This window comes from Sapajus apella, unplaced genomic scaffold (assembly GCF_009761245.1).
Source record: "Sapajus apella isolate SASKATOON/1434 unplaced genomic scaffold, GSC_monkey_1.0 scaffold7, whole genome shotgun sequence".
Classification (NCBI taxonomy): Eukaryota; Metazoa; Chordata; class Mammalia; order Primates; family Cebidae; genus Sapajus; species Sapajus apella.
The window spans coordinates 32,567,039-32,589,913 of record NW_022436947.1 but is presented as its reverse complement, the minus strand read 5'-3'; the positions used below and the strand labels follow the sequence as shown (position 1 = coordinate 32,589,913).

At 37.7% G+C, this 22,875-nt stretch overlaps 1 protein-coding gene and 1 non-coding gene across 51 annotated transcripts in view; one reads left to right on the top strand and one right to left on the bottom strand.

Moving 5' to 3' along the window:
* Nucleotides 1-22,875, bottom strand: part of NRCAM (neuronal cell adhesion molecule) — a 315,121-nt gene that overhangs the window by 123,135 nt on the left and 169,111 nt on the right. The gene's annotated exons all lie outside the window — the stretch shown is intronic.
* Nucleotides 5,871-5,932, top strand: LOC116550464. The gene has a single exon (XR_004268431.1). It is a non-coding gene; the product is annotated as a U7 small nuclear RNA (small nuclear RNA).

Sequence of the window (22,875 nt, the reverse complement as noted above, 5' to 3'; positions counted from 1 at the left end):
AATGCTAAGGGCAGCCAGAGAGAAAGTTCAGGTCACCTACAAAGGAAAGCCCATCAGACTCACAGTGGATCTCTTGGCAGAAACCCTACAAGCCAGAAGAGAGTGGGGACCAATATTCAACATCCTTAAAGAAAAGAACTTTTAACCCAGAATCTCATATCCAGACAAACTAAATTTCATAAGTGAAGGAGAAATAAAATCCTTATGGACAAGCAATTACTGAGAGATTTCATCAGCAACAGACCTGCCCTGCAAGAGCTCCTGAAGGAAGCACTAAACACAGAAAAAAACATCCAGTACCAGCCACAGCAAAAATAAACGGTAAAGACCAATGACGCAATAAGGAAACTGTGTTGACCAATGGGCAAAACAACCAACCAGTTACAAAATGGCAGGATCAAATTCACACATAACAATATTAATGTTAAATGTAAATGGTCTAAATGCCCTAATCAAAAGACGGAGACTGGCAAACTGGGTAAAAAGTCAAAACCCATCAGTGTACTGTATTCGGGAGACCCATCTCACACGCAAAGACACACATAGACTCAAAATAAAGGGATGGAAGAAGATCTACCAAGCAAATTGAGAGCAAAAAACAGCAGGGGTTGCTATTTTAGTCTCTGATAAAATTGATTTTAAACGAACAAAGATCAGAAGAGACAAAAACGACACTACAAAATGGTGAAAGGATCAATAAAACAAGAAGAGCTAACTATCCTAAATATATATGCACCCAATACAGGAGCACCCAGATGCATAAAGCAAGTTCTTAATGACCTATAAAGAGACTTAGACTCCCGCACAATAATAGTGGGAGGCTTTAACACTCCACTGTCAACATTAGACAGATCAATGAGACAGAAAATCAACAAGGATCTACAGGACTTGAACACAGAACTGGAACAAGTGGACCTAATAGATATTTACAGAACTCTTCACCTCACAGCCACAGAATATATATATTCTTTTCAGCACCACACTGCATTTACTCTAAAAGTGGCCACATAATTGGAAGTAAATCACTCCTCAGCAAACGCAAAAAAATGGAAATCATAACAAACAGTCTCTCAGACCATAGTGCAACCAAATTAGATCTCAGGATTAAGAAACTAACTCAAAACCACAGAACTTCATGGAAATTGAACAACTGGCTCCTGAATGTTGACTGGATAAACAATGAAATGAAGGCAGAAATAAAGATGCTTTTTGAAACCAATGAGAACAAAGACACAACACACCAGAATCTCTGGGACACATTTAAAGCAGTGTCTAGAGGGAAATTTATAGTAATAAATGCCCACATCACAAACGAGGAAAGATCTAAAATTGACACCTGATCATCAAAATTGAAACAGCTAGAGGAGCAAGATCAAAAAAACTCAAAAGCTAGCAGAAGACAAGAAATAACTAAGATCAGAGCAGAACTGAAGGAGATCGCGACACACAAAAAACCCTTCAAAAAATCAATAAATCCAGGAGCTGGTTTTTTGAAAAGATGAACAAAATAGACAGACTGCTAGCCAGATTAATAAAAAAGGAAAGAGAGAAGAATCAAATAGATGCAATAAAAAATGATAAAGGGGATATCACCACTGATCCCATAGAAATACAAACTACCATCAGAGATTACTACAAACAACTCTATGCACATAAACGAGTAAATCTGGAAGAAATGGATAAATTCATGGACACTTGTACCTTACCAAAACTAAACCAGGAAGAAGCTGAAACCCTGAAAAGACCAATAAAAAGGTCTGCAGTTGAGGCAGCAATTAATAACTTACCAACCAAAAACAGTCCAGGTCCAGATGGGTTCACAGCCAAATTCTACCAGATGTACAAAGAGGAGCTGGTACCAATTATTCTGAAACTATTCCAAACAATCCAAAAAGAGGGACTCCTCCCCAACTCATTTCATGAGACCAATATCATCCTGATACCAAAACCTGGCAGAGACTCAACAAGAAAAGAAAACTTCAGGCCAATATCCATGAAGAACATAGACGCAAAAATCTTCAATAAAATAATGGCAAACCATTGCAACAGCACATCAAAAAGCTTATCCATCATGATCAAGTAGGCTTCATCCCAGAGATGCAAGGCTGGTTCAACATACACAAGTCCATAAACGTAATCCACCACATAAATAGAACCAAAGACAAAAACCACATGATTATCTCAATAGATGCAGAGAAGGCATTTGACAAAATTCAGTAGCCCTTTATGCTAAAAACTCTCAATAAACTAGGTATCAATGGGACCTATCACAAAATAATCAAAGCTATTTATGACTAACTCACTGCCAATATCATACTGAATGGACAAAAACTAGAATTGTTCCCTTTGAAATCTGGCACTAGATAAGGATGCCCTCTCTCTCCACTCTTACTCAATATACTATTAGAAGTTTTAGCCAGAGCAATCAGGCAAGAAAAAGAAATAAAGCGTATTCAATTAGGAATGGAAGAAGTCAAATTGTCTCTATTTACAGACGACATGATTGTACACTTAGAAGACCCCATCATCTCAACCCAAAATCTCCTTAAGCTGATAAGCAACTTCAACAAAGTCTCAGGATACAAAATCAATGTGCAGAAAGCACAAACATTCCTATATACCAATAACAAACAGAGAGCCAAATCAAGAGCAAACTCCCATTCACAACTGCTACAAGAAGAATAAAATACCTAGGAATACAACTAACAAAGGAGGTAAAGGACCTCTTCAAGGAGAACTATAAACCACTGCTCAAGGAAATAAGCGAAGACACAAACAGATGGAAAAACATTCCATGCTCATGGTTAGGAAAAATCAATATTGTGAAAATGGCCATACTTTCCAAAGTAATTTATAGATTTAACGCTATCCGCATCAAACTACAAATGACCTTCTTCACAGAACTGGAAGAAACCACTTTAAACTTCATATGGAACCAAAAAAGAGTCTGCATAGCCAAGGCAATCCTAAGCAAAAAGAACAAAGCTGGCAGCATCACGCTGCAGGACTTCAAGCTATGCTACAAGGCAACAGGAATCAAACAGCATGGTACTGGTATCAAAATAGAGACATAGACCAATGGAACAGAACAGAGGCTTCTGGATCAACATCATACATCTACAACCATCTGATCTTTGACAAACCTGACACAAATAAGCAATGGGGAAAGAATCCCATTTAATAAATAGTGTTGTGAAAATTGGCTAGCAATGTACAGAAAGCAGAAACTGGACCCTTTCCTGACACCTTACACTAAAATTAACTCCAGATGCATTAAGGACTTAAACATAAGACCTAACATCATAAAAACCCAAGAAGAAAACCTAGGCACAACCACTCAGGACATAGACATAGGCAAGGATTTCATGATTAAAACACCAAAAGCAATGGCAACAAAAGCCAAAATAGACAAATGGGATCTAATTAAACTTCCGAACTTCTGTACGGCAAAAGAAACAATTAGAGCAAACCAGCAACCAACAGAATGGGAAAAAAATTTTGCAATCTACCCATCTGACAAAAGGCTAATATCCTGAATCTACAAAGAACTAAAACAGATTTACAAGAAAAACACAAACAAACCCATTCAAAAGTGGGCGAAGGATATGAACAGACACTTTACAAAAGAAGACATATATGAGGCCAACAAACATGAATAAATGCTTATCATCGCTGGTCATTAGAGAAACGCAAATCAAAACTACATTGAGATACCATCTCATGCCAGTTAGAATGGCAATCATTAAAAAATCTGGAGACAACAGGTGCTGGAGAGGATGTGGAGAAATAGGATCATGTTTACACTGTTGGTGGGAGTGTAAATTAGTTCAACCATTTTGGAAGACAGTGTGGCGATTCCTCAAGGATCTAGAAACAGAAATTCCATTTGACCCAGCAATCCCATTACTGGGTATATACCCAAAGGACTATAAATCGTTCTATTATAAAGACACATGCACACATATGTTCATTGCAACACTGCTTACAATAGCAAAGACCTGGAACCAACCCAAATGCCCATCAATGATAGACTGGACAAAGAAAATGTGACACATATACACCATGGAATACTATGCAGCCATAAAAAACAATGAGTTTGTGTCCTTTATAGGGTCAGGGATGAACCTGGAAACCATAATTCTCAGCAAACTGACACAAGAACAGAAAATCACACACCGCATGTTCTCACTCATAGGCAGGTGTTGAACAATGAGAACACTTGGACACAAAGAGAGGAGCTTCACACACTGGGGTCCATTGTGGGGGTCTATGGGAAGGATAGTGGGAGGATGGGGGAGCGATAACATGGGGAGAAATGTCAGGTATAGGTGATGGGGAAATGGTGGCAACAAACCACCTTGCCATGAATGTACCTATGCAACAATCTTGCATGATCTGCACATGTAACCCAGAATCTAAAGTACAATTAAAAAAAAAAAAAAGAGGGTAGGGACATGCCCCCTACAGGTTACACACTCGCATATGACACAATTCGATCCAATAAGAGAAACGCACTGAAAAAGGTAATGAATATAAAGCTAGATAAAACTGTAATTAGTTATATGCTTGAATAATAAACTCCATTAATCAGTAAGGTAAATAATCAAATGCCTATATGCCCAAATCATAAAAGAAATTGTGTTCAAAGCAAGTTAGAATTTCTATCAAAACTAAAAATGTGATACAGACACTATTTCATCCTGTAGCTACGGGACCAGCCTTTATCACTTTTAGGAGTAGCAAGGAGTAAATGAAATTTTCTAGTCATATAAAAGGTTTTGGAAGTGCTGGAAATCTTAGCAAGGTTTCCTTAGATAGGAACCATACTGTACTTACAGGTTTATCTGATTTTACATTGGAAAGAAACATTGGTTCTTTCCTTTGTGGTCATTAGAGTTCAAAATGCTTCAGCAGATATAGCTTCCATTATCTTCATAACCTATCATGAGCTTGGAAAATAACAGTTTTCCCTATTTCATAAATCATTCATATTCCTGTTTTATAAGGAGTTATTTGGTTGGTTACTCAAAGGACCATCTAATTGGAAAAGGCAACATGATAAATGAAATAGTTTGAGACCCAAAAATACTTAAATAGGAAAACGAATCACTGTTTCTGGTACTTCCTGGATTCTGAGTTTGAATGGGGCTTTAGTGTGTGCCATAAGAAAACTACCTGGTAATGCCTTTGCATGGTCCCTCACAAGGGAAAAGACCAAGCACCCCCCTTTCAAGGCTCCCTTCATGTGGAGGCTTAATAATTATTAATTCCCTTAATAATTCTCAGATAGTCAGAGGGTTTCATGGTTAAATCTGAAATTTAAAAGGGCTACTTATGCTGAATTTCTTCTATTGAGATTTTAAATAGCCAGGTTAACATATTAACACTTTTTTTTTTTTTTTTTTTTAAGATGAGCACCTCTGAGCACACAAATGATAAGTATACTAATTCAAGATCAGGAAATGGTCTACCCTTGTGTCCATAGCAATGGCATTATTCATAAGAGCCGCAATGTAGAAACAATCCTAGTGTCCATCAAAGGATGAATGGATAAGCAAACTGTGGTTTATGTTTTCCACATACAGCGGAAAATTATTCAGCCTTAAAAAGGAAGAAAATTCTGACATTGAAGACATTATGCTAAGTGAAATAAGCCAGTTACAGAGGGACAAGTATTGTATGATTCCATTGATATGAGTTACCTAGAATAGTCAAATGCTAGACACAGAAAGTAGAACTGGGAGAAAGAATGGAGAGTTCGGAATGACTATAAATGGTCTAGAGTTTCAGCTGGGGAAGAGGAGAAGTTCTGTAGAGAGATGGTGGTGATGCCGGCACAATGTGAATATACTTAATGCTACAGAACTAAGAGGTGTTCCACCTCTTCTAGAATTTGTCTAGCAGGTTTTCTGCTTTTCATTAGAAAACCCTCACATGAAGAAAAATTAAAAATAAATAAAAATATACTTAAAAATGGTTAAAATGATAAATTTTATGTTATGTATATTTTATCACAAAAAAGATCAAACAGCTGTCAGCAAGAAATGGACTTCTAAAAATTACTGTTTCCAAATGTAACATAAAACATATACTTAGAGATTTATATCTCCATACTTTCATTAAAGCAAACATGCTAGAAATGAGGATCTCTAAAGGAAAAAATAGTCTTCTGCTAGGACATGATGCATGACATTCATTCAAAACACACTCCTGCACTGTGCCCACCCTTTCTCTTCCATTTAGAAAGATATATTAGAACCTAACAAAGTAGCCAGTTGCGGTGGCTCACCCCTGTAATCCCAGCACTTTGGGAGGCTGACACGGGCAGATCACCTGAGGTCAGGAGTTTGAGACCAGCTTGGCCAATATGGTGAAACCCTGTCTCTACTAAAAATACAAAATTAGCTGGGCATGGTGGTGTGTACCTGTGATCCCAGCTACTTGGGAGGCTGAGGCAGGAGAACTGCTTGAACCTGGGAGGTGGAGGTTGCAGTGAACCAAGATTGTGCCATTGCACTCCAGCCTGGGTACCACTGCACTCCAGCCTGGGCGACAAAAGCAAGACTCCATCTCAAAAAGAAAAACAACCTAACAAAGTGACAGTGAGATTACCATAGGGTAACCTGAAGTTTTTACCCATTTACTTTCTGATTAAGTAATTTACAAACTCTGGTACTTTATTACTGGTAAAACTTCTTAGGAGACAACTCACTCTGATCCTGGCATAACATATGCTGAAAACTGTTGGGCTGAGGTCACATGGAGCAAAAACTAGCAAGCAAAATTTAGCATAAGCATAAATCACTTCAGAGAGTTCAGCCACACTAGCTGAACAAATGAAGTGATTGATTTTATCCCCTCAAGTAAGACTTATGAGCAAAAAGGGAAAAAGCTAAAAATGTCTTTGTACTAATTTTAACTGTATGTAATGGAAATCTCATTTCCTATTCTAAATCTATAATTCTGATCCTATCAATCATCTCAGAACAGAGTAACATATCTGGATCTAAAATTATTCAGGAAGGCATTTATGCCCTCCTGTGAATACTATTTTCTTGAAGAGTGAATTTCACCACTGTTTTTAAAGTAGCACACGGTCTTTTATAATATCCAGTAGGAATCAGTTGTATATTGAGTAGAATTTTTTCATTCACATTCCAATTTGTGTAAAAGAGGAGATCTACATTATCTGCCATGAATTTAAGTAAAAGTGACGGGAGTAACTGCTCTTTGCTGAACACACACACTCCTAAAGTAGGGGTTAGTGCAGGTTCACCATCACTCATCTAAAAGCCCTGAAAAATCCAAGTTTTGGTAACAAACCTGACCAGTTGACATTCTTTATTCATCCCACTAGGTGTAAATGTTTGCATGTTTTACTGAAGAGTTACTAATATGTTTGATTATAGGGTACTGTTCTAGACGCTACTGGGGCTTTTACACAACATTTATATGTATTTGCACATATTTTTACATATTTATATACATAGCACCCTATTTTTAGAATTTTGATTTTAGAAAGGTAATTTTGACTTTAGAAAGATATATGTATTATGTTATATATATCATTTTGATTATATGTATTTATATATCACATTATCTTTCTGAAATCAAAATATTAAAAATAATCCTGAATTCTAAAACTCTTCTGGTCCTAAGATTCCAGAAAAGGAATAATGAACTTGGACTCTCATTTTACAGATAAAGAAACTGAGGCTTAAAGAGTGGCAGTGTCTTGCCAAGGCCCATATAGAAAGTAAAAGCCCAAATCACTGAAAGAAGGTTGCCTGCTTAGAAGGCATTCTTTGCACTTTACCAGACGATAGAGAAATACACACTCAGATAAAGACTGTATAGTGGCTGGACACGGTGGCTCATGCCTGTAATCCCAGTACTTTTGGGAGGCTGAGGTGGGTGGATCACAAGGTCAGGAAATCGAGACCATCCTGGCCAACACGGTGAAACCTCATCTCTACTAAAAATACAAAGAAACAGCTGGGCATGGTGGCATGCACCTGTAGTCCCAGCTACTCGGGAGGCTGAAGCAGGAGAATCGCTTGAACCCAGGAGATGGAAGTTGCAGTGAGCTGAGATCACGCCACTGCACTCCAGCCTGGCAACAGAGCGATACTCCATCTAAAAAACTAAAACTAAAAATAAATAAAAATTAAAAAAACAGACTGTATGGTTAAGAAATGAGTTATTTGGTGTTAATCTGAGCGGGTTTCTAGGTGTAAGAATAGCATGACTAAAATTGTTGGAAAGACACTGATTACTTGAATGTGATAGTGGCAGATTTTTCCCTGAGAATAATAGTTTTATCAATTTTATTTCCTTTGTTTTTATTTCCTATTTATGAAAATATTTGACATTTTTACCACAAATCTAACAGAACCCTGTTTTATGTTTCATAATTTCTGTAGTTTGTTTTATGTGCCTTTAAACACTCATGTTCTTATAGTACAAAATATATACATAAATATAGAAAAATATATATTTTCTGCCTGGAAGTTTGGGAATTGGGGAGATTCCAAACTTCCTTCACCCACAGTGTGACTTCTGCAACACCGTCTTTTGTTTTGTTTTGTTTTTGAGATAGGATCTCGCTCAGTCACCCAGCTATTATTAGTGTGCAATAATAGCTCACTACAGCCTCAACCTCCCATCTTCCCCCCATATCCCCTTGCCCTCCCCACCGACCTGACCCCTGGGCTCAGAGAATCCTCTTGCCTCAGGCTCCCAGGTAGCTGGCACTACAGCCATGTGCCATCACACACAGCTAATTATGTGTGTGTGTGTGTGTGTGTGTGTATTTAGTATAAGTTTCTGTGTTACCCAAGCCAGTCTCAAACTCCTGAGCAAGTGATCCTCCCATCTCAGCCTCCTAAAGTGCTGAGATTACAGGCGTGAGCCACCATACCCAGCCTGCAACACCATCTTTATGCTTCTTAAAAAAGGAGAATATTATTTGTAATTTAACAACTATATAAATATGGGCAGAGTGCTTTAAAGTAGAATCTGAGCATCAATGTATAATGGACATTGGTGTCCCACAGTTTCAGCTGCACACTCAGCTTCAGCAGCCTGGTCCAACATTTGCCATCGAAAACAAGGTTTAGGTCTCTCCAGGTAATTTTTGTATCCAAACCATTTAATAGTGAGTACAATGAAAGCCCAGAATGAAAACACACCAACAGAATCCTGTAGGTTAAGAGCTGACCTGATCTCAACATCAGTAGGTGCACAGTTATTTTGTTTGGTAGCTCAGAGTAAAATTATTCTTTCCAGTGGGCAAGTGAGTTTAGAAGCTCTACCAATTCTGGCTCCTTTCACCAGAACAAACCTCAACCGCAACAAACGGGAAGAGGCCAGAGTTTCACCTGTGAGGTAAAAGCCTCTCTTACTCCCTCTCTGCCAAGGAGGACTGCCAAGGCAGTTTTGATGAGTAAAGAATTAGTGGGATGCCCAAGAACTACCACCCTAAGCACATCTAGCAGTCAGCCCATGCTATTCAACTGTGCTACAAATACCTTTGAAAAGAATGAACTCACAGAATACCAAGAGTTGGAACGAAGACCTCCCACTGGACAGCAATGAAAGTAGAAACCCTAAATAGAGCTGAAGTTAATGTTTTTCACTGAACCGTCTCAAAAATCATGATGAGGTTAGCCCAGAACTCTCACATTTAGTTTCTTTGGTGCTACTGAAAATAGTTTGACTCTTGTCTACTTATAACTGGACTGAGGGAAATAACAATGCCATTGTATTTTACATAATGAAATAAACGATCTGGCAACACAGTGCAGCTGTTATGAAGAAGACACAAATGCCACCTTAATATGATTTCTTAAATATTTAATAAGCTGGGTTTTAGTCTGGGTCTGTATGCTCATTAATACCAAGTAAAAAAAAAATAATGAATTATTTTCTGCATGAAGACACAGAAGGCAGACAGGGAGGCAATGGCTTATTATGCTAAAAGCTCTAAAAAGACGGGAAGGTAGTCAATATATTTAAAAATTAAATGATGAAAAACCTGTTTTGAAGTCCCAACAGTTTTTAGATATGGGTTCCTATTGTAAAGGAAATAATCTGCGGCCTGCTCTTTAGCATAACACAATAAATATGGTAATTACTTCATATAACAACTTCAATTATTTTAGATAAATTGCTTTTGAATGACTGCATTTTCCATTTTTAAATATATACAAAATTATAAAAGTATAAATCTACTTTTTCCTCTTAACCTGATGCAATGAGCAATTTCTGAGTAATTTCTTGTCTTCAATTATATACTTGTTTACATATATCACAGTAACTTTAAATATGATAATAACCTAACTACACATTTTATAAATGCCTTTACTTTTATTTTAATATATTCTTTTTTCATCCCAACACGGTGGGCAATAAAAAATGTATGATGAGTGTTACCAAAAAGTTCCGAGTATAGTAGGGAAGATAACACAGGAGGCTGTGCCATAAATTACTGAAATACAAGGACCAGGGGGATAAATGGTACAGGACAGACATGATGTGCTATGAGAGTTCAGAGAAAAGGAAGCTGTCTTGAGATGATGAATCAAAAAGGTTTCATGGCATAGGAAATATGTGAATTGGATCTTGGCAAAAATTTGAAAGGATGGCAGAGGGGTCTAGCTAGCTACCCAGGGGCTAAGGGAAGGGTTATACACTTGGACCCACCAGAAATGCAGGGTAGAGCCCCAGTGGCAGCTGGGAGGTGGGGTGTGGAGTGTGGGGAATAGAGGGTCTCCATGGAACTCAGAACTATCAGCGTGAGACGGCTGCCAAGCTTGGGGCTTCTCTGCCCACGCCAGTAGGCTTGAGCTGGGGAAGGGGCAAAGCCTTGGCTGTAAACACAGAAGTTTTGATGAATAAACTGGATGTAATAATAACCAAACTAGGAGTGTTTCAGGAATTCAAGTGTTTGGAAGACTTTTGATTAAACACAATTGGGTGAATTAAGTGTCTTGAGATTTCTCCCAGGGGCAGAAGTGCCCCACAGAGTGGAAGTATAGGAGCAACCGTGAGAAAAATTAAAGTTGCTATGTCATTGCCCGCTGTGAGTCCTGTTTGACATAACAGTTACATAAATATGGAAACAGCTTAAATTACAAGCAGCCATGTATGATCATTTATTTAGTACTTTTGGATGTATCCATTTCTATAAAGAGTATACAAACTTAGTAGTATAACAAAGTACAGTATAAAGAACAAAAGACACTGTACCATTGCTAATAAAAGGACCAAAATTAAGATTTCCAACAGAGAAGGTAAGCAGGAATCCACGGTTAAGATTTCTCCTGTAAAACACAAGTTGGAACACTTCACTAATGTCTGGGATGAGCTGATAGATACCTCAGTGCTTATCTCTCTTTCTCTTTCATTTCTCTTTAAAGAAACAAATCTTTATATACTTTTCTTTTTTCTAGAGACATGTTTACCAAAAATGTATGACACTGGGAAAGTAGCATTCATCTGCCTAATTTTTTTAAAGAAATTTTTGTTTACCTGGGACTTGCTAAGAATAAAGTTAATATGGTTTTTTTGGTACTTTGAACAATGCTCATGTACCTGAAAATTTTAGTGCAAAATCAAATGAATTTCTATCAAGCTAGACAGTTTTATATATTCAAGGTTTTGTTGTTTGCTGACAACTGGCCAAAGCAACCCATTTATAAGAGAAATTGGTATTTCTCTCCTGGCAGAGATAAGAGCTCTGTCAGTCATCCACTGGGGATTGTTCGCTCATGGATTGGGGGCACAAGGAGAAAAAGAGAGAGACTATATTACAGTTAAAAACAAATTTTCTACTTTATAATCACTTACACATTTCAATGTAGAAACAATTAGTCATCACTAGTAAAAGATGTGACGTTTGAATGCAAGAGAGCTTGAAAATAGTAGTTCTCAAACTCTACTGCACACTAGAGCCACCTGGGGAGATCTGAGGACTCCAAAAGCCTAGGCCACAGGCCCTATCAATTAATCAGAAGTTCTGGGGGATGGGACCTGGGCACCAGGGTTTCTAAAACTCCCCAGATGATTCTAATGTGCAGCCTACTTCAAAAACGAGTGTTTAAAAATCCTTCTCTGTCCCCTACTCTCTAAGTAAACTCAGCTTTTGTAATCAAAGTTAAAATTGTCTATGAAAATGAGCAAACAATGTAAGAATGTTGTGAGAAAGTCAGCTATACTGATTTCATTTCACAAATCATTAAATTTTTAAGAGCTAAATCTTGGTGCTGGGAAGTTGGTTTTAGAATTCTTTAGATTGTTAGTGAAAGACTATTACATACATGTCTTTAGTATGACCTAATAGTTGAATTTCAAAGCATTCTGCAAATATGATTTGTGTGCTTTTTGCAACTGAGCAGAAAGAGTACAATTACGTGAGTGATCACAATATGAGGTAGAAAGTGATTTGTGTCACAGAGATGTACAGAAAAATTGCCATGATTGTCAAGGAAAGGGAGAGATGGATGCCAGATTAGTCACAACTGAAGGTGATGGCATCTGATGTGGACTTTGAAGCACTTGTTCCAGGAAAGGAAAAGGAACAGGAGATGCGAATGAGGGGCACATGTGGGAAACAGAATAGCTCAATTCCACAGATGCCAAGGGTAAAAGGAGATAGCTTTGGAAAAGGGTGGATCACTTCCAGGAGGGTCCTGAATGACTAAGTTTGAGGCTCCTGGGACAGAGAATGACATTATCTACTGTGGTCTCACTTGGCTTTTCTGCATTGTGTGGCACTGTGGACCCCTTGCTGCCTTCCTTTTGGTGTTCCTCTCTCTTCAGTTCCACAATCTTCCTTCATGTTTTAGCTCTCCAAAGTCCCTCTTCCAGGCCCCCTTATACTCCTCTTATTCCATTCATCCTATATACATCCCTCATTTCCAAATTCTTTTTTTTTTTTTTTTTTTTTTTGAGATGGAGTCTGGCTCTGTTGTCCAGGCTGGAGTGCAGTGGTGTGATCTTGGCTCACTGCAACCTCTGCCTCCTGGGTTCAAGTGATTCTCCTGCCTCGGCCTCCCGAGTAGCCAGGATTACAGGCACACATCACCATGCCTGGCTACTATTTTGGATTTTTAGTAGAGACGGGGTTTCACTATGTTGGCCAGGCTGGTCTCAAAGTCCTAACCTCAGGTGATCCACCTGCCTTGGCCTCCCAAAGTACTGGGATTACAGGCAAGAGCCGCCACGCCCAGACCCTCATTTCCAAATTCTATCACATTTCTTAAATGTCTCTTGTCCGAAAATTCTATTCTACCTTGTCTTTGTTGTTCCTACTATAAACATCTGGTGCTTGAACTACTCTCAGGTGCTTGGACTCCAAGCTGAAACCTATGTAATCCACATTCTTCTCTCTCCGTCTCCTTCACCACCTTAAGAAGTCATCCAGTTCATGTGAGTCTCTCTTCTCACCCTCTAACTTTTACTTTCTTTATTTAGGTGGTGCAGGTCACACTTGGATACTCTAATAGCTCTAAAAGGTTTTTTGCTTCCAGGGTCAATATTCTCCAGTCCATTCTCCACATGGCTTCCAGAGCATCTTTACAAAATCCTAATCATATGATTCCTCTGCTCAGGCCCCTGCGGTTCCGAAATTAATGTTCAGACTTCCTACTTGGCACATAAGGTCACTTATGATTTGACAGTTGCTCACTTCTCTGTGATACCCTCCTACCTGCACCTGTAGTTCTAGCTATCCAAACCCATCCCTACAGTAGCTAGAGGATGCTGTTTATTTTCAGGTTTATAAGCTTTCCTATTGTTTCTCCTGCCTGGCTCACATCCCTCCCCTTCTCATTCTTCAAGTTTCTATCCTCTCCCTGGAAGCTTTTTGAGATACCCTCCTTTGAGACAGATGTTCTTCCTCTGTGCCCAACTCATCGCTTATACTGAACTGCAACTGCTAGTTTACTTGTCTGTCCCCAGGAAGTGATTTTAACTGACACAGATATACATTAGAAGCCCACTCTACTTCACCACACTAGTTTACAAGTCTGTCTCCACTGGGAGCCTGTAAGCACCTCACTGGGAAGGGCAGGACACACTTCTTGTTCTGATTTATGCTGCACACACTTAGCACAGCTCCTGGCACATAATTAGCACTCCAGCAAATGAATGACTAATCAGAGTTGTGGGCAGAAGGGCTCATTCATCTACTCCTTGAATGGCTGAAGCAGCAACAGGAACAACAGATGGGTGAGACTTTGAGAGAGGAGAGGAGTTAGACGCTATCACAAAAAGTCAGGAGCACCAATGCAATTGATGGACAGTGTTCTTTAACTTATTATATCCACTGGCTTGTCTAGCTCAACCATCTGAGCTTTAAGCCCACCCAATGGCTTTATTCCTCTGCTCCTCTCTCAGCCTCAGTCACTGAATACCAGATTGTGCCGTGTCTTCACATGCCTGCAAGAACAAAAGAAGACCTTCCACCCTTTCCTATTTATTTAGTTCCATTCTTTTAGGGCAAAATACTATACTCACAGGAATAGCTGTTTGTATTTAATTGAAGAACAATATGCATTTATTCACAAAAACAGGTACTGGCTCTATTGGGGGTACTATCAGGGAATATGTGATCGGTTTCAATCAGTTTTGAAAAAAAGCTTTATAATAGTTTTCAAAATGGCTATTTGATCTGTTCAGTCTTAGTCCTAAAGAGAAACAATAGAATTCCCAGTTTGCTCGGAGGAGATAATGGATTTCCCAAGGATAATGGACTAACCAGGGGAAGGGGAAGGATCAGGTCCAACCTGTTCACAGGGCTTGTTTCAGTGAAACCTTACTGGACCAGTCTCTCCAGACTAGTGTCTTGATTGCTTCAGAGACAGAATTGTGTAAAAGCAAGCTAGGAACAAAACCCCTTTGGACAAAGTTATCATTCACTATAGTTTGTCAGGAGTTAATGGCATGATGAGAAGAGCAGAGAGATGGATTTTTGTCTCTGTGTGTACACAATTATATCAGAAACTCTATCATCTATCTCTTTGAAAGCTCTTGTCCACATAGACACCTTAGGAAGCTCAATATGCATTCTACCCCTGTACTACAGCTTTTACCACAAGACTCCTTTTTCAGGGGTAGCTTCAAAACCAAATTAAAATATACATATGTTTCATGCCTTCAGAACAGTAGTCAGCAAACAGTTTCTGGAAAGGGTCATGCAACACATGTATGGCTTATGGTAGTCTTTGTAAGCCCTACAGTTTCTATTGAAACTACTTTGTCATTACCACATGAAGACAGCCATAGGATTAAACAAATGCATGTGGGTGTCTTCCAGTAAAACTTTATTTATGGTGACAGAAGTTTGAATTTCATGTAATTTTTATATCATGAAGTATTATTTTTTTTCTTTTTCAACTATTTAAAAACATAAAAAAATTTTATGGCTGAAAGCAGGCAGAGGGACAGGTGTGGCCAGCAGCAGTTTACAATACACTGTTTAGAGCAATATTTGTAAGTCTTATCCACTAGCATGGTGTTGGTTGTGAATGATCATTTCAGAAATCAAACTCATTCTCAATAAATGAAAATGATGATAGAGATTCAGTAAGATGATTCCTTTATGTAGAACAATACTCACTGGAATAAACAAAACAAAAATAAAAAGGAGAACAAGGAAGAGTAGAAGGAGAAGAAGAAAGAGGAAAAGAGGAAGGAGGTAGAAGAAAAGGAATAGAAAGAGAAAAAAAGATTTGATGTGGAAAAGGAAGTATTTATTGAATGATTAATACGTATCATCCACTCTTCTAAGTATTTTCTGTACCTTACTTTATTTAACCCTCCAAAATCCTCTAAAGTAAGTAGTAATTTTCCCCTCCCATTTTGCAGACACAGCTATTAAGTGGAAGAAGCATAATTCAGACGAGATCAGGTGCGCTCAAAGTGGTATGGCCGTAGATGGAAGAACCATAATTCAAAGCCAGGTGTGTGTTACTCCATAGCCCACATTTTTTTTTCCACTCCATTTTAGTGTCTACAGAACCTGATATGGTGTTTTTATTATGTTTAGGCACATCTTACATAGTGAGGTTCCAGTACATTGAGGTTTTAAATCTTAAGAAATGCTAAATGGGCAATTTTTATAATGCACACGAAGAGTTCTGTACATTCAAGCTCTACTAAGTACACTGCTGATCTTTGACAAAGTCAACAAAAGCATACACTGGGGAAGGGACACTCTATTTGATAAATAGTGCTGGAAAATTTAAAAGCCATATGCAGAAAAATCAAACTGGACCCACTATTTCTTACCATATATAAAAATTAACTTGAATGGATTAAAGATTTAAATGTAAGGCCTGAAATTATGAAAGTGCTAGGAAAAACTCTTTGAACATTGGTCTAGTCAAATAATTTATGACTAAATCCTCAAAAGGAAACACAACAAAACCAAAAATAGACAAATGGCATTTAATTAAACTAAAAAGCTTCTGTGCAGCAAAAGTAATAATTATCAGAGCAAACAGACAAGCTACAAAATGGGAGAAAATATTTGTAAACAATGCATCCAACAACAACAACAACAAAAAACTGATCCAGAATCTATGAGGAACACAAACAACTCATCAAGAAAAAACAACCCCATTAAAGAGTGGGCAAAGACTATGAATAGACATTTTGAAACAGAAGACATACAAGGGGCCAACAAGCATACAAAATAATGCTCAACATCATTAATCATAGGAATGAAAATTAAACCCACAATGAGATAGCATCTAACACCCCATCAGAATGGTTATTATTAAAAAGTCAAAAAACAAAAGATGTTGGTGAGGGTGTGAAAAAAAAGAAATGCTTATACATTGTTGGTGGGAAAATAAATTTGTACGGCCTCTATGGAAAACAGTATGGAGATTTCCCAAGGAACTGAAAATAGAACTACCCCTTGATCCATTACTAGATATCTACCCAAAGGAAAAGAGATCATTTTATCAAAAAGACACCTGTACTCATATGTTTATCACAGCACTTTTCACAAAGTGAAAAGCAAAGTTACACAATCGACCTATGTGTCCATCAAAGCATTAGATTAAAAAAATGTAGTGAAGGCCAGGCACAGTGGCTCATGCCTGTAATCCCAGCACTGTTGGAGGCCAAGGTGGGTGGATCACTTGAGGTTAGGAGTTCGAGACCAGCCTGGCCAACATGGTGAAACTCCATCTCTACTGAAAATACAAAAAATAAAATAAAAAATAAAAAAAAAAACCAGGTGTGGTGGTGCGCATCTGTAATCCCAGCTACTCAGAAGACTGAGGCAGGAGAATTGCTTGAACCTGGGAAGCGGAGGTTCAGTGAGCCCAGATTATGCCACTGCACTCCAGCCTGGGCAACAGAGTGAGACTTCATCTCAAAAAAATAAAATAAAATAATGTAGTGTATATACATGCACACATACATATACACATACCATGGAATACTACTCAGCCATAAAAAAGAAGAATAAAATCATGCCTTTTGCAGTAGAATGGATTGAACTAGAGGCCCTTATCCTTAGTGAAATGACTCAGAAAACAGAAAGTCAAACACCGCCTCTTCTTACTTTCAAATAGGAGCTGAAAAATGGATACACAGGAATATACAAAGTGGAATAACAGATACTGAAACCTCCAAGAGGTGGGAGAGAGGAAGGCAGGTGAGGGATGACAAATTACCTATTGGGTACAATGTTCACTACTGGGGTGATGGGTAACATTAAAAGCCCAGACTTTACCACTATGCAATATACCCATGTAACACAACTGCACTTGTACCCCTAAATCCATAAAAATAAAAAATTTTAAACAACTACATATATTGCCAATGGCTACACAAAGGTATATGGAAAATGTACATCAGTGTAGTATTTTGTGAACTGTAAGTAAACTAATGTCCATGCATCTTTATATGCTAATTAATTTAGAGTTAATGAGAAACTTATTTTTAGCCCACATCTCATCAATTCCCACATTACTGCATCCCCCATCTTTATTTAACAGCATATTTTATTGGAGACACAAATCCTTTCTCAGGTTGGTAGACAGTTTAAATTACATAAAAACCTATCCCATTTCTATTTCCACTCCTTAAATGCTTCCTAGAATACATCAACAATTAGCAGAAGCCAGGGAGTGTTCTCCATTAGTCTTTCCAGTAACAGTAGGGAAGGTGTTTTCTCCCACCAAAAACAAAACTAACCATATAGGACATCACTACTGAATTTGCTTGTGATTTTATTTTTTAAGCGGGTATAATTTTCCATCTTTGAAGGAGAGATTATTCATTTCTTTGGCCAACAGTTATGATTTACACCTTGGGTCTCTTTTATTACTTGCAATGGTTTTTCTATATTTTTATTTTTCTGAGGGGTGGGGTAGGGGAGTTGAAGAACAGCCTGATTAGAATAGCACATGAAGTAATGTCCCTGAAACAAAAGTTACCTAGGACTTGGAGTGATCATAGGATACAACTGTCTGCTTCAAATAGAAATGCAAAATAACCATTGGAAGAGTCGAAATAGTATCATCAAAGAAATTTGGTATTCCATTAAAAATCCTTTATACACTACCAACAGTATAAATAGAAGACAAATAAATTCTCTGCCCTTTCAGTGTCATCATTTAGGTACTTGAAGTATGTTTGTAGGTCTTTTTTTTTAGCTGACATAAAATTGTATGTATTTATCATGTACAATATGTTTTGAAATACATATTCATTGTGGAATGGCTAAATCTAGCAAATTAACATGTATTATCTCACACAGCTGTCACTGTGTGGTGAAAATAAAGTGTATTCTCTTGGTAGTTTTCAAGAAAACTATATTGTTATTAATTATAGTCACCATGTTGTACAACAGATCTCTTGAACTTATTCCTACATCTAATTGAAATTTTGTAAACTTTGACCAGCATCTGTTTGTAAGCTTTTTAAGTGCAGAGTCTTTGATTCATCTTTGTTTCTCTTTTCAAAACTAGTAGCGTCATCAGTGCTGGGTACATAGTAGGCACTCAAGAAATGGTTGTTGAATTAAATGTCATCAATGCCTAAGTCACAAAAATTCAGGCTTTATTTAGAGCCTTGTCTAGATTCCTCACTAGCAGGAATCTTGACTTGTAATAGAAAATTCTTCTAACCCATTGGACTCTGAAGATGAGGTCTCCAGACACTCAGCATCAGCATCAACTGGAAACTTGCTAAAAAGGCAAATTCTTTGGACCTATCCCAAACCCACTGAATAGAAGCTTTAGGGCTGGCGACTGGAATCTGTATTGCAATAAATCCTTCAGGTAATTCTGATGCACACTAAAGTTTGAGAACAACTGTAATCTAACAAAAAATGGTAGCACAAGGCTCCTTCTTTTCAAAAAAGAAGCCCATGAAGAGAAAGAGATTCATTCCCCACTTTTGGAGCAAGCCTATGATGTTACTAAATATAAACTTGATAGGTTAAATAATAACTAGGCTTATACATTAATCTCATCAAATTTCAAAGGCTCCATCTCAAAGCCAACAAAGGTCAACATTCAATGTTAGCTAAATCCAATAAATTTGTCAGTTAGAAAAATAATAGAATCATGAGACATGCATCCTTTTGCCTTTTCTGATCTTCTTGCATATGTTGGGGGCATTACCAGTAGTCAAACTGAAAGAATAAGCACTAGGAATACAATCTAAAGAGGGAAAAGCAGAAAGCAAAAGGATTATGTGGCCTTAAAATGATCTGTTGGGTCTCATATTTTTCCATTGTTGACCACCAGACTTCTTTGTCCTAAGCAAACATACTACTACTATATTTGCTTTAACTCATTCAGATGGGAACCCCATTCCTATCTGACACAAAAGCTAAAAACCATTTTCCTCAAACATTTTAAAAGGAATCATTTAGATCCTTAAAAAGTTAAATCAGCAACTCTCAGAGAAGGACAGAGCCGGGTCAACAGTACAGTGCAAAGTAAGCATTTCTACTCTTTGTGATTATAACTGTCTAAACATTCTGATAGATTTCATGGTAATGTTTTTCTGAATGCCATTTTACAGAATTTAAACAATAAAGAATTAAAGTCAAACCTTGAAAAAGATAATCAAAGAAAATGAACTGTAATCGTTTTTTTAGAAGCTTAATTACACCACTATTTGACTATCCATTATTTCCTTTGTCATTTCAGCATTGTATACTATAATTGTCTATTCTTTCAGGGTTCTGAAAAGGCTTTAGAATCTGCTGATTGTCATCAACTCGCTACTGAAGCCACAAAGCTTTGCAACACTGCTGGACCATGGCAAATGTAAAAAAGATAGTTAACTACTGCAAATAGAGTTTCTGCTGCCAGATAAATAGCATTACAAAGCTGGAGCTACAGTGCTCACATCTGGGCACTTTCAGACAGCAATCTGTACATAAGCATGAACAAAACCGCTTGGGATTAGTCACATTTCCAATGCGAAACCAGTGAGTCCAGAATTCAGTCACTCAGTTGTTAGCAGGTAAAATATACAAGATCAAAAGAAAAGGGCTGCATTTCTGGGCAACTCCTTACTCCATATACCCCCAATCCAATGCCAAATTAATTTATATAACATGAGTGTTCTGAATTAAAATGCCATGGAAATATTTTGTTATCTCCTGCATTTACTTTGGGTAAATACTATTAAATTTGACTCCCTTCTGAGTAATTAAAAATGCATTATCTCAATGGGAAATAGAATTAGTTTCATTACGCAATTTATTTTTGAATTAAAAATAGCCAGAGAACAAGCAAATGCTTAGCGGTCATACGCCTGATAATATATAATTAGAAAACCAGAGATTAATGCAATGTAATGATTGGCGTGACAACATAGAAAAAGACAAGTTGATTTTAAATAGTTTGTTCTTTCTCAAATGTGTCTTTCTTGACAGGTAAGCATGAGTCATAGGACAGGCTAGCGATAGTTGTCACTGGTTTGTAAGTATATTTGTTAAGCATGTATACACTTAATGCATCTAAATGAAGACAGTAATCAATGTTTCTTTTGACCTTGCCTGAAACTAATATGTCACCACAAATTCTCTAAGTTAGGAGAGGAAGAGAGAGAGACAGAGAGGAGAAAATAGAGTATTGAGGAAGAAACACAATTTTATTACTCTAGAAGAGGAGTTACAATTGGACTATAATCTTAAACTAAAACATTTTTTAAAAGAATTTGAAATCTAAATGGCCATAATTTTTTGAAAGAACACTGTGGTGTTACACAAAGACAACATGACAGAAATCAGAAAGTCTTTATTCCCAATTAGTGGTCTCAAACTCAAATGCCTAAGGGGGCCAAACAGTTAAAGCTAAAGAATACAGCTACGCAGTGGAGGAAGGGGCACTGGGCCCCCTTAAACAATGCAGGGTGCTGCTACTCAGCTTTAGCTGGTTGTAGTCAGTGAAATACACACCCAGTTTTGCAGATCACCTCATTTTTCTTTTAGCCAGAAATTCAAATTTCTTATATGAAATCGACCGTTTTTTTAAATGGTAGAGACTAATTTAAAAGTGCAGTGTGGCTCCAGGACTCCAGGTGTAAGAAATACATCCAAGGCCAGATGCTGTTTAGACTTTGCACAGCTCCTAAGTAGCTCTGGTCCCTTTGGGACTGTTTCATAATCAGTAAAATAATATGTCCAAGTTTCTGTTGGCACTAGATGCTTATGCTGGTTCTTTTATGTAATGCATTTCCTTACTTGTGAAAAAATGGTTTAGATATTTTAATTCCCAATGTTAGAAAACCGAAACAATATCAAAATCAGAACAGACAATCACAAAACACTGATGCAACTGAAGTGTTAGAGACTTTCTTGCGAATTCAGAAGTATGTTTTATCCACAAGTTTGCATTGTTAAATACATCATATATAGTTAAGTGAACAATCGTCAAACAAGTAGAGACAGCAGTTTCCATTTTTGAGAGGCAATGCTTCCTAGTGGTCAAGAATATACCACCGAAACCAGTCTGACCTTGGTTCAGAGTCCAGTTCCTCACTTAACTAACTGACCTTACACCAGTTATTTAAGGTCAATTTCCTTATCTGTAAAAATGGAGATCACGGCTCCTACCTCATAGGATTATTATGAAGTTTAAGTGAATCAGTGGAAAATGCTTAGAACGGCGGCTGACACAGAGAAAACATTAGAAAAAATTAGCTGTTGTTACTTAAACTGGCGTAAAACAGCTGAAGTGTTAAAAGAGCAAATGTATAGCTAAATCCAGCAAATCTCCTACACTGTTGAGCTAACATTTTACTGTAAAATATTTAAAAGACTTTAAACCCAATCTTTATCTAATGAGGGCCCAAATCAATGGTTTGCTAAAATCCATTTACAAGTTACTCCACTGGTAACTTGTAAATGAGGACCTAACATGGAACAATTCATAGAAATCTAACAGAGGTCAACCTAGAAAACGAGGGTCAATGCAGCGGAACGGGGACCACGTAAAATCAAACGGTGTGAATGCCTCGTCTTTGGTTTCCACCCCCTTGTGATTAATTAACAGCCTTACTGCATCCACCCACCAGCTGTATCCTAGCTCATAGGCTTGACCCCAACTGAGGACTACACCAGTATAATGAAAACTGTGCTTCTAATTGTCCAGCGGGCGATCATGGCTTGGCTAAGAAAGGATCTTTTCACTCCCCTCCTTTCTGATTAACTAGATGGCTTTATAAATCGCCTTAATAAGTTCATTTGTGTAACCCAAGGCTAGCTGCCCTTCCTTCCTGCTGCTAAGAGGGCTCAGCTGCTTATCTTTGGATATGACCCATCAGAAGAGAATTGCTAAAAAACACTTCTAAATCTGCTAAATTGACAAGCAACACTAATCTCACATCTCT